The sequence below is a fragment of the Elgaria multicarinata genome, chromosome 1, assembly GCF_023053635.1.
Source record: "Elgaria multicarinata webbii isolate HBS135686 ecotype San Diego chromosome 1, rElgMul1.1.pri, whole genome shotgun sequence".
Classification (NCBI taxonomy): Eukaryota; Metazoa; Chordata; class Lepidosauria; order Squamata; family Anguidae; genus Elgaria; species Elgaria multicarinata.
Window position 1 is genome coordinate 119,757,775 of NC_086171.1, and position 12,954 is coordinate 119,770,728.

Here is a 12,954-nt window from a genome sequence, read left to right on the forward strand (position 1 = left end):
CAAGCTTTCCAGTTGCACAAACACCGTTTGAAGTGGCTCGTCGTTTTGCCTTAAACAGTAGCATGATTACCAGGAATAAGTAGTGATCATATTATTATTATTATTATTATTATTATTATTATTATTATTATTATTATTATTATTATTATTATTATTATTATCATCATCATCATCATCATCATCATCATTTTTATACTGCCCGATGGCATTAGCTCTCTGGGCAGTTCACAATTTAAACCATGAAATACAGCAGATCAAAACAAAATATAAAGCTTTAAAAGTTTAAAAAACACAATGTAAAACTAAAATAAACCCATCAGCTGTTCAGATCCATGTCAATAACAAGCTATCCTGGCATAGTTCTACAGAAAGGCACAAAACAGGCCAGGCTGTTTTTCATCTGGCCAGTTGGGAACCCTAACATTTTTTCAGGGCAAAAATTGTGCTAATCACAGCAAAGACCAGATATTGAGATATGATCATGAAGGGCTTGTGCAGAGTCCTTCCAAGTCACAGTAATCAGCTCAGCCAATCACCTTTCCTCTCTACCTTTCTTCTGTGAGGTCATGCTTATTCAACAATGCTGGCAGGTAGATGAGGTCATCACAACTACTGCTTGAATGTACTCATTTCTAACTGATCACAGCTCATTGTAGGGTTTCTGATGTATTATGCAGGCAAAGCCTTGTACGTGGTAAGAATCCAGATGTAATTCTATTTTATATGCAAGTAATATGTAAAGACTAGAGTTTTTTTTGCGGGTGGGGGACACCAACAGTTTGGGTAGCTTGACAAACTTATAAAGATTAACGTGCCTGTTTGTGACAAGATTGTATTTTCTTGAACGCTACTGACAAGAAGGAAGAAAGTTTGGTCTTTAGGCAGCTAAACCAGTCATGTTTTGCTTTTTTAAATTAAGATCGGGCTGCCAGAGGAAAGAGAAGGAAGAAGTTGAACATGAGGTTACTAAACATAACTGAGAAATCAAAGCAAAATCAATCAATCCGTTGAAGAAGCAAAAAGCTGAAGACAGGAAAGAAAAATGGAATGTAAGCTTTTGGAGGAGACAGTTCCAGAGAAAAAAGTAGAAAACAGTGGTGAACATTGAAATGTAAAGTTCGCGGTTGGATTGCATATAGCCTTATTTCCTTCTTCCACAAATCTTGATGTGCCGTGTTTTTTCTTGTTTTGTTCTGCTAGCCACCTTTTCTTTCATCTCTGACTCTTCCACAATCTTTTTCCAGATCCTGTTATTGCTGAGATTTTGTTTGAGCTATCATAGTATAGTATTTTGGAAGCATTTAGCCCTTCATTTATTGCTTAAGAGCAAATTAAATACATCTAAACAAAGTGTACGTTTAAGATTCTTTTGTGGGTTATAATTAGGGGTGTGCACAGACCCCCCGCTCCGCTTCACTTGCAGATCCGCCATTTTCCGGATCGGGCCGCTCCGCCCCGCCCCCGCTCTGCCCACTTCCGCTCCGCTCCGCCCGGAGCTCCGGATCCGGATCCAGAGCTCCGTTTCCCCCCCCCCATAGGCTTGCATTGAAAGCTAAAAAATTATACAACTTTTTTTCTGTTCAAGTTAGAAACCTCATGTTTGGCACCATGACACCTCATGGGGATATACACACGCATGCCAAGTTTCAAAGCAATCCCATCATCCCCTGATTTTTGGCGAATTTTTGAAAATCGGGCACCCCATACACAACATCCCTGCGAGGTGGGCAGGGGAGGAGGGAGGGAAGGCAGGCAGGCATGCAGCTGGCATTTCTGGGGGCATAAGGAAGTGAGCCAAGGATAAGCCAGTAATGCATATAAAATGGAATAAATCAATCAATAAACAAAGGAGGGGTGGAATTAAAAGCAGCAGTGTTGCCCAATAAACAACAAGAAGAACTTTTTTTAAAAGGCTATATCTGTCTTTTACCAGCAATAGGGGGACGTGCCCGGGGGAGGGGGAAGTAGCTGCCAGTTCAAGACACTGACAGCCACAGCTCTGAGAAGAAGTAAAACGCTCACTTCGACTCAGAACAGGCATTGCTCCACCACTGAAAAGTGACCATTCACTTCAACTCATGATAGGCATTGCTCCACCGTTTTACTCTCTTTGGAAGGCTCTAATGGCCTTCCAGTGCAGGAGAGAGTGGGGGCACGTCCACGATGAGATGCCCTAGGGGAGCTCATCCCCTTGCACCACATCGATTCAGTTGTTCCCCAAGGTTAGGGTGGGGAGCAGTGCTGTGTTTCTATCTCTTATTCTTGGCTTAGTATATGATTTCAGGTTGTGTTTGTGCATTTGGTGGGGCTACTGTGTTAAAAAACACGGGGAAAAGCCCGTTCAGATGAAGAAAGAGAAGTTTCCCAGAATCCCAAGTTACCTGTTTTGCCTATGCCCTCCTCCAACTTTGGGATCATCATGACCAGGAGCTGACTCTGCCCCTCAGCCCTTTGAAAAAGGTATTTTTCCCGCCGATTTTTTAAAAACGTCTAGCCCGCGACCCGTACGATGCAGAAAGTTGAGAGTGGTCTCAAAATGACCCCCATCCACGACTCTCTGTGCACAAGAATTTTCAGAACGATAGCTTAAACCCCCCCCCAGTTATCCCCGATTCTTTCCCTCAATGCAATCCTATGGGCGAAAAGCCGAAAACGCCGTTTGAGCCGCGCGGTTGACCCGATTTTCACAAAAATATAGCCCGCGACCCGTACGATGCAGAAAGTTGAGAGTGGTCTCAAAATGACCCCCATCCACGATTCTCTGTGCACAAGAATTTCCAGAACGATAGCTTAAACCCCCCCCCCCAGTTATCCCCGATTCTTTCCCTCAATGCAATCCTATGGGCGAAAAGCCGAAAACGCAGTTTGAGCCGCGCGGTTGACCCGATTTTCACAAAAATATAGCCCGCGACCCGTACGATGCAGAAAGTTGAGAGTGGTCTCAAAATGACCCCCATCCACGACTCTCTGTGCACAAGAATTTTCAGAATGATAGCTTCAAAAACAACGTAGTTATGCGCGATTATTTGCCGCAATGCAATCCTATGGCGAAATGTTTTCAAGATGGCGACCGGAGCGCTCCGCCTGAACTCGGAGCTCCGAAAAATGGGCGCTTCTCGCCTTGCTTCTAGGGGGTCCGCGGTCCGCTCCTACTCCGCCTCTGGGTAAGGCGGAGCAGGCCAATCCGCTACTGCTTCTACGCTCCTAATCGGAGCGGAGCACATCCCTAGTTATAATCTAGGTTTTGTTCTATTTAGAATTAGTATAGGAAAATCTTTTTTGACTTATTTTTATTAGAAATATACATATAATATCATATAAGTATATATTGTGCATACAAATACACATTTTAATGTTAATGGAGCATTATTAAAGATCTTTAGAACTTAATAGCTTAGCAAGAAATAGAATTTCTTATTTCTTCTTAGACTTCTAGTCTTGATATTTTATATAAAAACGATGTTATTTAAAGTACTAAATTCTCTATTCAGTACTGAATAGGCTATTCAGCTGACAGCTACACAGGCAAAGTGAGCTTCTGATATTTATACTTTTTTGTACAGAAATTATTTTATACCTAATATTATTAGCTGTCTTATAAATTAGGGCTCATAGTCTTATTTTATTATTATCATGCATTCTAGTAAATTAAAACATACGTAAAAGATAGGCTAGATAAGATCAATTTTGAATTATATTTTAAATAACTTTTTACTCAAAATTTGCTAATCAAACTAGTCTATAATTTTTAGACATCTGCATACCAAGATTTTTGATGTAAATCCTTCGCACAATGTCTTTTGCTCATTAATAAGTGAAAACTTAGAATAATAAATGAAGAAGTAGCCTGTTCATTACTCAAATGTATGGCTTTATTGATAGAGCTTTAAATCAGCATTTTCTCTTTAGACACTACCCAGGTCATTTTGACCATTATTTTTATTTATCCAGAATTCATTATAAACTTGTTTGTGTCTTCTCTACTAGTACTAGTTATTTTATTATTTATTTCCTTCTTTAGATTTCTAATTACCTTCTGCAATGTGCTTAGAACTTGCAGCTCAGGTTTTGCTTGTTCGTAAGAAAAAAACCATCACTTTCCTCAATAATCATTTCAGACACTTAAGACTTTTTGTGGATGATCCATGACTGTCATTTCTTCTCTTTTTCTAATTTCTTACTTAACTTTCATACTTTAACTTTCTTTTCATACTTAACTAGTGCCTATCCCCCAAAAATACCAGGCTAAATTTTCAGGTGGTTATTTTGGCTGACTCCCCACTCTCTACGCCAGAATAGCTATTGGGCTATGATCACAAAAGGCATACACAAAGCCTCTCTATATCACCATCATCAACTCAGCCAATCCCCTATCTTCTCTGAGGTCATCTTTACTCAACAATGCTGGCTGGTAGATGAGGTCATCACAGTTACTGCTTGAACGTTCTCATTTCTAACTGACCATTCGATGGGTTGAGTGTGATAGTTATTGGATGTATTGCAGTTTATGTGGGAACAGGCATGTACAAGGTAAAAAACCAAATAGAATTCTATTTTACCATGTATTTATTAATGATGTGTAAATGCTCTTTTTGTAGGTGTGGGGTGGAGGACACAAATATTTTGGACATCTTGATGAACTTGTAAAGAATCACCTGCCTGATTGTGACCAGTTAGCGTTGCTTGGGCTCGAGAAGCAGGGAAGATGGAAGAACGTTTTGACTTTAGGGAGCAAAACCACTTGTTCTTTAATAAAAAATATATATCTGATCCTCCCAAGGGACAGGTACATCACAAAAGGCATATACAAAGCCCTTCTAAGTCAGCATCATAAACTCCACCAATCAGCTTTCCTCTCTGTCTTTCCTCTGTGAGGTCATCCTTACTCAACAATGCAGACAAGGAGATGAGGTCATCACAGTTGCTACTTGAATGCACTCATTTCTAACTGATCTTAGGACAAGTAGGAAAATGCTCGTTTTAAGGTATCTGATATATTATTGCAGCAAAACCTTGTATGAGACAAGAATACAGAAGGAATTCTAAGTTATAGCATAGTTACTCTGTACTACTAATACATTTTTCTTTAAGACTGACTGCATCCACAGTGGATCAAGAGCCTCCTTGTTGCTTTGGCGTTTTGCTGCTTCAACTAGTATCCTTAATGGATCCAATACCAAGAGACATGGAGTTGAAAAATAACAACCACCTATGTATGCTGTATTCCTTCAAGAAAAAATCACCAAAGGTATGCTTACCATTGAACATCTTAGGATCTATAAATTCCTTTCTATCATCCCCTTGGGCCTCAGGATTCACACACCCATAGCCATCTCTGAAAGAGCGTCTCTCTCTTTAAACTGTCAGATAATGAGACATGCATGTATGCCTTTTATCATCCTTGATTGACCACTATGTAAGTGGGAATCCGAAAAACAAAATTACAACAAGGTCTTCAAAATCAGGTAATGCACCTAAATTTAGCTCTTTTTAAAAAAGATTTAATTAAAACCAAACAAGTTACTTTTTTGAGATTATTCAGAGGGAAAAAAAGGGGGATTTCTTACATCACTGGGCCTGGTCTGACAACATGCTAAGCCATGGTTAGGTTGCTCACTTTTGTAGCAAGTGGTTAGCGAGCATGTTTAAACCATGGTTATGTAGCTACCATGGTTAGGACTGGTTCACACAACACACTAAGTCAAGGTTCACATGTCACGCTAAGCCATAATGTTTAGTTCAAAATGCTTAACATTTTGGTTCAGTGTGTTGTCTGAACAAGACCACAATCTTCCTATGCTTCTTAATAATACCAAGGTGAGAAACTCCATCTTCAATCATATGCTTATATAAGCATTGAAGATAGTAAATCCTAAGACATGTAAAAAAACAAGATTTAGAAGACTTCATCACAGTGAAATTACCCACCAAAAATACTCCCTAAACCACACAAATTCAAAGAGGATTCTTATAGTGGATCTAACAAGTGATATAATTTCCACTACAGAAATTAAACTGTCTAAAGGCCTTAACTTCTATCCTACACCCAGGGAGCATGACGTGGCTCAAATTCATGTTGATGTTAAGGCATTGGAGAGAAGATGCAGGTTAAATGAATATTTCCATAATGATAACAGAATTTATGGTTATTTTTCATTTCAGAATGGCCAGCAGGACCTCCTCTGAAGATCGTAATGACAGTTACGATGTTCAGAGGAGGTCCTGCTGGCCATTCTGAAACAAACGGAATGTCACCGCAAAGATCCTCGGTGGAGGGCCTTCTCTGTCACGGCACCCACTCTCTGGAAACCCCTCGTGTGGTTCAAGAGGCGGAAAATGTAATAGCTTTTAAACACCTCCTAAAAATGTATTTCTTCACACAGGCTTTCTCTGGACTGTAATTGCACTCTTAGCTTTTAACATTTAAAATTTATTGTGTACTTACTGTATTTTAATGGTTTATTTGTGCACTGCCCGGAGAGCCTCAGCTATGAGGCAGTATAAAAAATTAATATATTTTGAACCCATGTCATAATCCTCTCTCACATTTTCTGTAAAAAAACACAAGAAAAACCTGGACTCCAAACCCAAATAGAAATCCAATGTTAGAAACCTTCCTTAAATCAAAGAACTGATGAACACAAAACTGGACATATCTTTTCCAATCTAAAAGAAAGGCCCTCAATCAACTTCAAATTAGAAAAGACAGTGGCTGGGTTCGGACAATGCAGTAGTCAATGGTGGGTTAATAGTCAACTTGGCTCAGCAATACTACAAACGAGAAGGATCTTGGAATTGTTGTCGATCACAAGCTGAATATGTGATGTGGCTGCAAAAAAATGTGATGTGGCTGGAAAAAAAGCAAATGCTATTTTGGGCTGCATTAATAGAAGTATAGCTTCCAAATCACGTGAGGTACTGGTTCCCCTCTATTCAGCCCTGGTTAGGCCTCATCTTGAGTATTGTGTCCAGTTCTGGGCACCACACTTCAAGAAGGATGCAGACAAGCTGGAGCGTATTCAGAGGAGAGCAATGAGGATGATCAGGGGTCTGGAAACAAAGCCCTATGAAGAGACTGAAAGAACTGGGCATATTTAGCCTGGAGAAGAGAAAATTGAGGGGAGACATGATAGCATTCTTCAGATACTTGAAAGGTTGTCACACAGAGGGCTAGGATCTCTTCTCGATCCTCCCAGAGTGCAAGATATGGAATAATGGGCTCAAGTTACAGGAAGCCAGATTCTGGCTGGACATCAGGAAAAACTTCTTGACTGTTTATTTATTATTATTTATTTATCATACTTATACCCCGCTCCTCAGCCAAAAAAGGCTCTCGGAGCGGCTTACACTTAGCAAAAAAGACAGTCCCTGCCCTCGGGCTTACAATCTAATAAATTGTAAGACTGTTAGAGCAGTACAATGGAACAAGTTACCTAGGGAGGTTGTGGGCTCTCCCACACTAGAGGCCTTCAAGAGGCAGCTGGACAACCACCTGCCAGGTATGTTTTAAGGTGGATTCCTGCATTGAGCAGGGGGTTGGACTCAATGGCCTTATAGGCCCCTTCCAATTCTATGATTCTATTCCATGGCTGATTATCGAGGGGGAACTCCCGACATGATTATAATAAACTGTGGTGTGGATTAAGGCTAGCATCGAGTTGACTATTAAATCAACGGTGTGTTTGATTAATATTATCCCATCAGCCATTGTGAGTTCTGCCGGCTGGACTAGGGCAGCAGCTGCCACTTTAATTGATTTTGCCAGGAGATTCTGTAGTCGCTGAAAATAACCAACTTTGTGTGATGACTCTACAGTGCCTGACACACAACACGATATCAGTTGTTCAAGTAATCAACTCTGCACAGTATTGGTTATTTTCCTTGCTTATTTTGACTGAATAACCAACTGTGGTGTGAAAACGTCCCAACAGGTGACACAATAACCCCCAATCACTATTTAACTTTTTAACAATTTAACCCACTGTTTGTTATTGTGCCATCCGAACCCAGTCATAGTCCTAAAACCAACTGATAATGGAGGAGATGTTATGATGAGGAGAGGGGATTACATTTCTGAAGGTCTGAGATAACTAAATGACAGTAGTTCGTACAAACTCTTCGATCCTGATATCCCAGCTGACCTAAATTTAAAAAATTGGCAACATAATCCATAAATTCCTGCATGAAAAATTACTGGACAGAGTAATAGCTGATCTTTTTATTAACACCACCCCTACAGCAGGAAGATTTTATACACTACCAAAGATCCATAAAAAGAACAACCCAGCATGACCTACTGTTTCATGAAACAATACTGTCACTGAAAGGATTTCACTATATATTGACTCCATAATTCAATCACTAGTATAAATTCTCTTCTAAGGACGCTGCAGATTTCCTTATGAAGATCGAAAGACTAAATCAGGAACATTGATTTAACAATGATACCATCATTACAACCTTCAATGTTACTTCTTAATATACCAACATACCTCAAAATGATGGCCCCTCTTAAACAGCAAAATACATTTTACCATAAACAGCAGCACCTCTAATGAACCCAGTACTAAAGTTTTAACATGTCTGACTAAATTGATTTAGTCAGACATGTTAAACAATTTTTAGTCAGACATGTTAAACAATGTTTAACAATTTCATGTTCATTGGCAAACACTATTTACAACTCCAAGGTACAGCAATTGGAACGCATATGGCCCCATCATATGCCAATCTATTTATGGGACAACTTGAAGAAACTATCTGCAGAATTTCTACCTACAAAATTAGCATATGGTGATAGATTACATTTTTTTTATCATCTGGGATTATGGAAGGGGCAGGAGGGGGCTGTTGAACCCATGTACTGTTTGTGGTTCCTGGTCAACAGCTGGTTGGCCACTATGTGAACAGAGTGCTGGACTAGATGGACCCTTGGGCTGATCCAGCACGGCTTTATATGTTCTTATGTAAGGCTACCCTGAAAAGTCATTTATACTGACCCCCAAAACAGTAACTCTATTCAGTGGTGAAGACTGTGACCATGTGACCATTGTGCCTGTTCAGTCTACTGCATGGCAATGCTCTATTTGGAAGCACTTTAGATCTTTGCTGCTGTGACGTCCTGCCCACCTACGCCATCTCAACTTCACCTGAGACACCCACAAGCTACCTGACAGGACTATCCATGCCACTAGCACCCAGGACCACTTCAAGCCCCTCTGTGCTAATGATGTGTGTGAGGGTTTTGGCCTACTGCTGCTGCTCCTGTCTCACCTTTATTTAGGCTCCACAGCCCAGCAACCTAGCCCTCAGTTTCCCATTCCGCTGTCACCATTAAATGTTCTCTCCCCAGTCACTCCTCCACAGACCACACCAGTTGTTCTTAAATGTAATTTGAATTTATTAACTTAAGTGCATGTACACAACCTTATTGCTTTCCTCGGTTGAAATTAAGTATTTCCTTGTGGAGTGTTCAAACCCTATCAACATGGGTTTGTCCCCTAAAAACAGAACATTCCTGGACTTTTCTCAGAAAAAGGAATAGGCTTTATTTACAAATAACAGGATCAAAATGTTTTGGGGTGAACAAGGGATCTGAAAACAACTCAGCATAAAAACAGCAGCATAAACAACTCATGTGCTTGTAGCAAAATCCATTCTATACTTTCTAATTCCTCCTCTCTATCACAACAGTCAACCTTAACTGACAAACTCCCACTCCCATGCATTCTCTCTCGTCACCCTGGTAACCAGTCACAGCCATTCCACCCCTCCCACCTTGGACACTTCCACTTAAGATTTGCTACACCACCTACATCCCCACATTCTTCTTTAATCCATGCAAAAGTCCTGTAACTATGCAGGCATCCTCCAATGTCTTATAGCTCAAACGTAAGTTTACTTCAGGAGCATTGTTACTGGTGTTATGGGATACTAAAGGTAACAAGGAGACCTTCAGAAGCATCTCCAGATTTTCCCCTTGGCTGATCACATCAGAACACTTTAATGGCCTGTTGTGCCCTTTTTAACCGATTAGGCTCCTACTGTCATTTATCTAATTTAAATTCTGTGATTTGAACCACAGTCCAGACGGATCTCATGGGGGCATGGTTCCCCTTTTGGCCTGGCATTGTTTTATTTTATTTATTTATTTATTTATTTATTTAAGTATTTTTATGCCGCCATTCAGCCAAAAAAGGCTCTCACGGCGGCTTACAAAAGTATTTCTTGACAGTCCCTGCCCACAGGCTTACAATCTAAAAGACATGACACAAAAGGAAAGGGGATTGGGAGGGAGGAGGAGGAGGGGGGAAAGGAAAGCAAACTCAGGCACTACAATCTTAGTTGGAAAGTTCAGCAGTTGCAGTTGACAGCAGGAGGGAGGGGGCTCTCAGCTGGAGCTGGACCCAGGCACGGTGGAGAGATGCCTGGCTGCTGCTTCCTCCCTCACTGGTGGCCTCTGCAGTGACAGTTGGTAGCAGGAGAGAGGGGGCTCTCAGCTGGAGCTGGACCCAGGCACGGTGGAGAGATGCCTGGCTGCTGCTTCCTCCCTCACTGGTGGCCTCTGCAGAGACAGTTGGTAGCAGGAGGGAGGGGGCTCTCAGCTGGAGCTGGACCCAGGCACGGTGGAGAGATGCCTGGCTGCTGCTTCCTCCCTCACTGGTGGCCTCTGCAGTGACAGTTGGTAGCAGGAGGGAGGGGGCTCTCAGCTGGAGCTGGACCCAGGCACGGTGGAGAGATGCCTGGCTGCTGCTTCCTCCCTCACTGGTGGCCTCTGCAGTGACAGTTGGTAGCAGGAGGGAGGGGGCTCTCAGCTGGAGCTGGACCCAGGCACGGTGGAGAGATGCCTGGCTGCTGCTTCCTCCCTCACTGGTGGCCTCTGCAGTGACAGTTGGTAGCAGGAGAGAGGGGGCTCTCAGCTGGAGCTGGACCCAGGCACGGTGGAGAGATGCCTGGCTGCTGCTTCCTCCCTCACTGGTGGCCTCTGCAGAGACAGTTGGTAGCAGGAGGGAGGGGGCTCTCAGCTGGAGCTGGACCCAGGCACGGTGGAGAGATGCCTGGCTGCTGCTTCCTCCCTCACTGGTGGCCTCTGCAGTGACAGTTGGTAGCAGGAGGGAGGGGGCTCTCAGCTGGAGCTGGACCCAGGCACGGTGGAGAGATGCCTGGCTGCTGCTTCCTCCCTCACTGGTGGCCTCTGCAGTGACAGTTGGTAGCAGGAGGGAGGGGGCTCTCAGCTGGAGCTGGACCCAGGCACGGTGGAGAGATGCCTGGCTGCTGCTTCCTCCCTCACTGGTGGCCTCTGCAGTGACAGTTGGTAGCAGGAGGGAGGGGGCTCTCAGCTGGAGCTGGACCCAGGCACGGTGGAGAGATGCCTATTGTTACACATGGCATGCCTCTTTCTGATTCACCCTCACACTAGTGTCAAGAGTTCTTATCAGACTGTCTTGATGTCAGTGCAAAGTACCAACCCAGATAGTTAATGGATCTCCCAATCAACACTTTTGCTTCTAAGGTTGGACACACCGCCAACAGCCTCTCCGTCTCAGCTTAAAAGTCTCCCCTTCCAATTTCCACTCACCAGCATTTCATTCCTTGGGGTAATGGGCAGGTTTTGCAAGCATACCACCAGCAACTTCAGGTATGGGATGGATCATTCTCAAAGGAAACTTTTGGCACCCAAGTACCAGTGGCTAAACAAACTTCAGCTTCATATTTCTCTAAAAAGTCAAGTTCCTAATAAAGCACTTGATATAGCACCAGGAGTGAATACAGATTTCTGGCTAAAATGCAAACCAGCTAAATTCAGAATTACTTGAACAATACCTTTGATGGGCTGCAGAATGGTAATATTACAAGGTGGAAGGATCCTTGCCACTCCTTTAGTTATCTTCTGCCATAGCTGAACATAGAGGACTAATACCTGTGTCTATCGGAAACTTATATGGCACATCTTTTACCTTCTCATCCACCCTTCAAGAGAATACCCAGTTCCCAGAACTTCGAGCAAGTTCCATAGGCAGCCAAGGTCCCCCACCTGAACTGTCAGAATTAATTTTCCTGAGACTTCTGCCCATAACGTTAGGCACATCTCCAACAGCTTCTTCCCCACGTATTCATTTCTCTTGCTCACCTCACAAAAATGATCATTCTGCTACTAAGATTGCATCCCAGTACACACTGGCTGAGCGTTTTTTAAAGCTGTTCTATCCTTCTGTCACTCCCTCAACACAGTATGTACAGTCCCACATCAGAATGGCCTCTTTCATCCACTTTCCCTCCTGCTGGTGGCCGCCATCTCTTTCCAACTCTTGTTCAATTGCCAATGCATTGCCTCCTCTGGACTTTTGGTTTATTTTTTTATTTAAAATAATCCTGCTCTACAGTCTAAAGACTGCCAGAGCAGCTTACAAGAATCAACGATCAGGCAGAGCCGACCCATAATCCAAAAAGACAAGACAAAAGGAAATGGATTGGGAGGGAGGGAGGGAAGCATGACGGTGATGCTTGATTCAGTTTTCCAGATGGATGAGAATGTATCAGTTGAACTCATGTTTGCATTGCCTCTATCGTCCTTCCGGGCGGGTTTGTTCTTTTCTTTCTTCTCTTCTGTAGTTTCTCTTATTTAAAGTTCAACCCTAATCTCTTTGTTCTCCCAGCCCCTTAGGGCAAAATGTTTCCTCAGACACCCTTTTGGTGGCAGTTGGGGCAGGGAGGGGCAACCACTGGGAGCTAGATGGTGGCAGCTCACCAAGCTGCATTTGCTTCCTCCCCCATCCCCTCAGGGCAAGACGTTTAACAGAGCTGCCTTCTTATGACATGTGTAGGTAGGTGACACACTTAGCAGTCATTACAATCACATTGGCCCCATTCAGAAGACACTTTAAACCACGGCTTTAACTATGGCGGTTAAGCCAGAAAGCCTTATTCACTGTGGTTAAAGCCATGGTTTAAGGT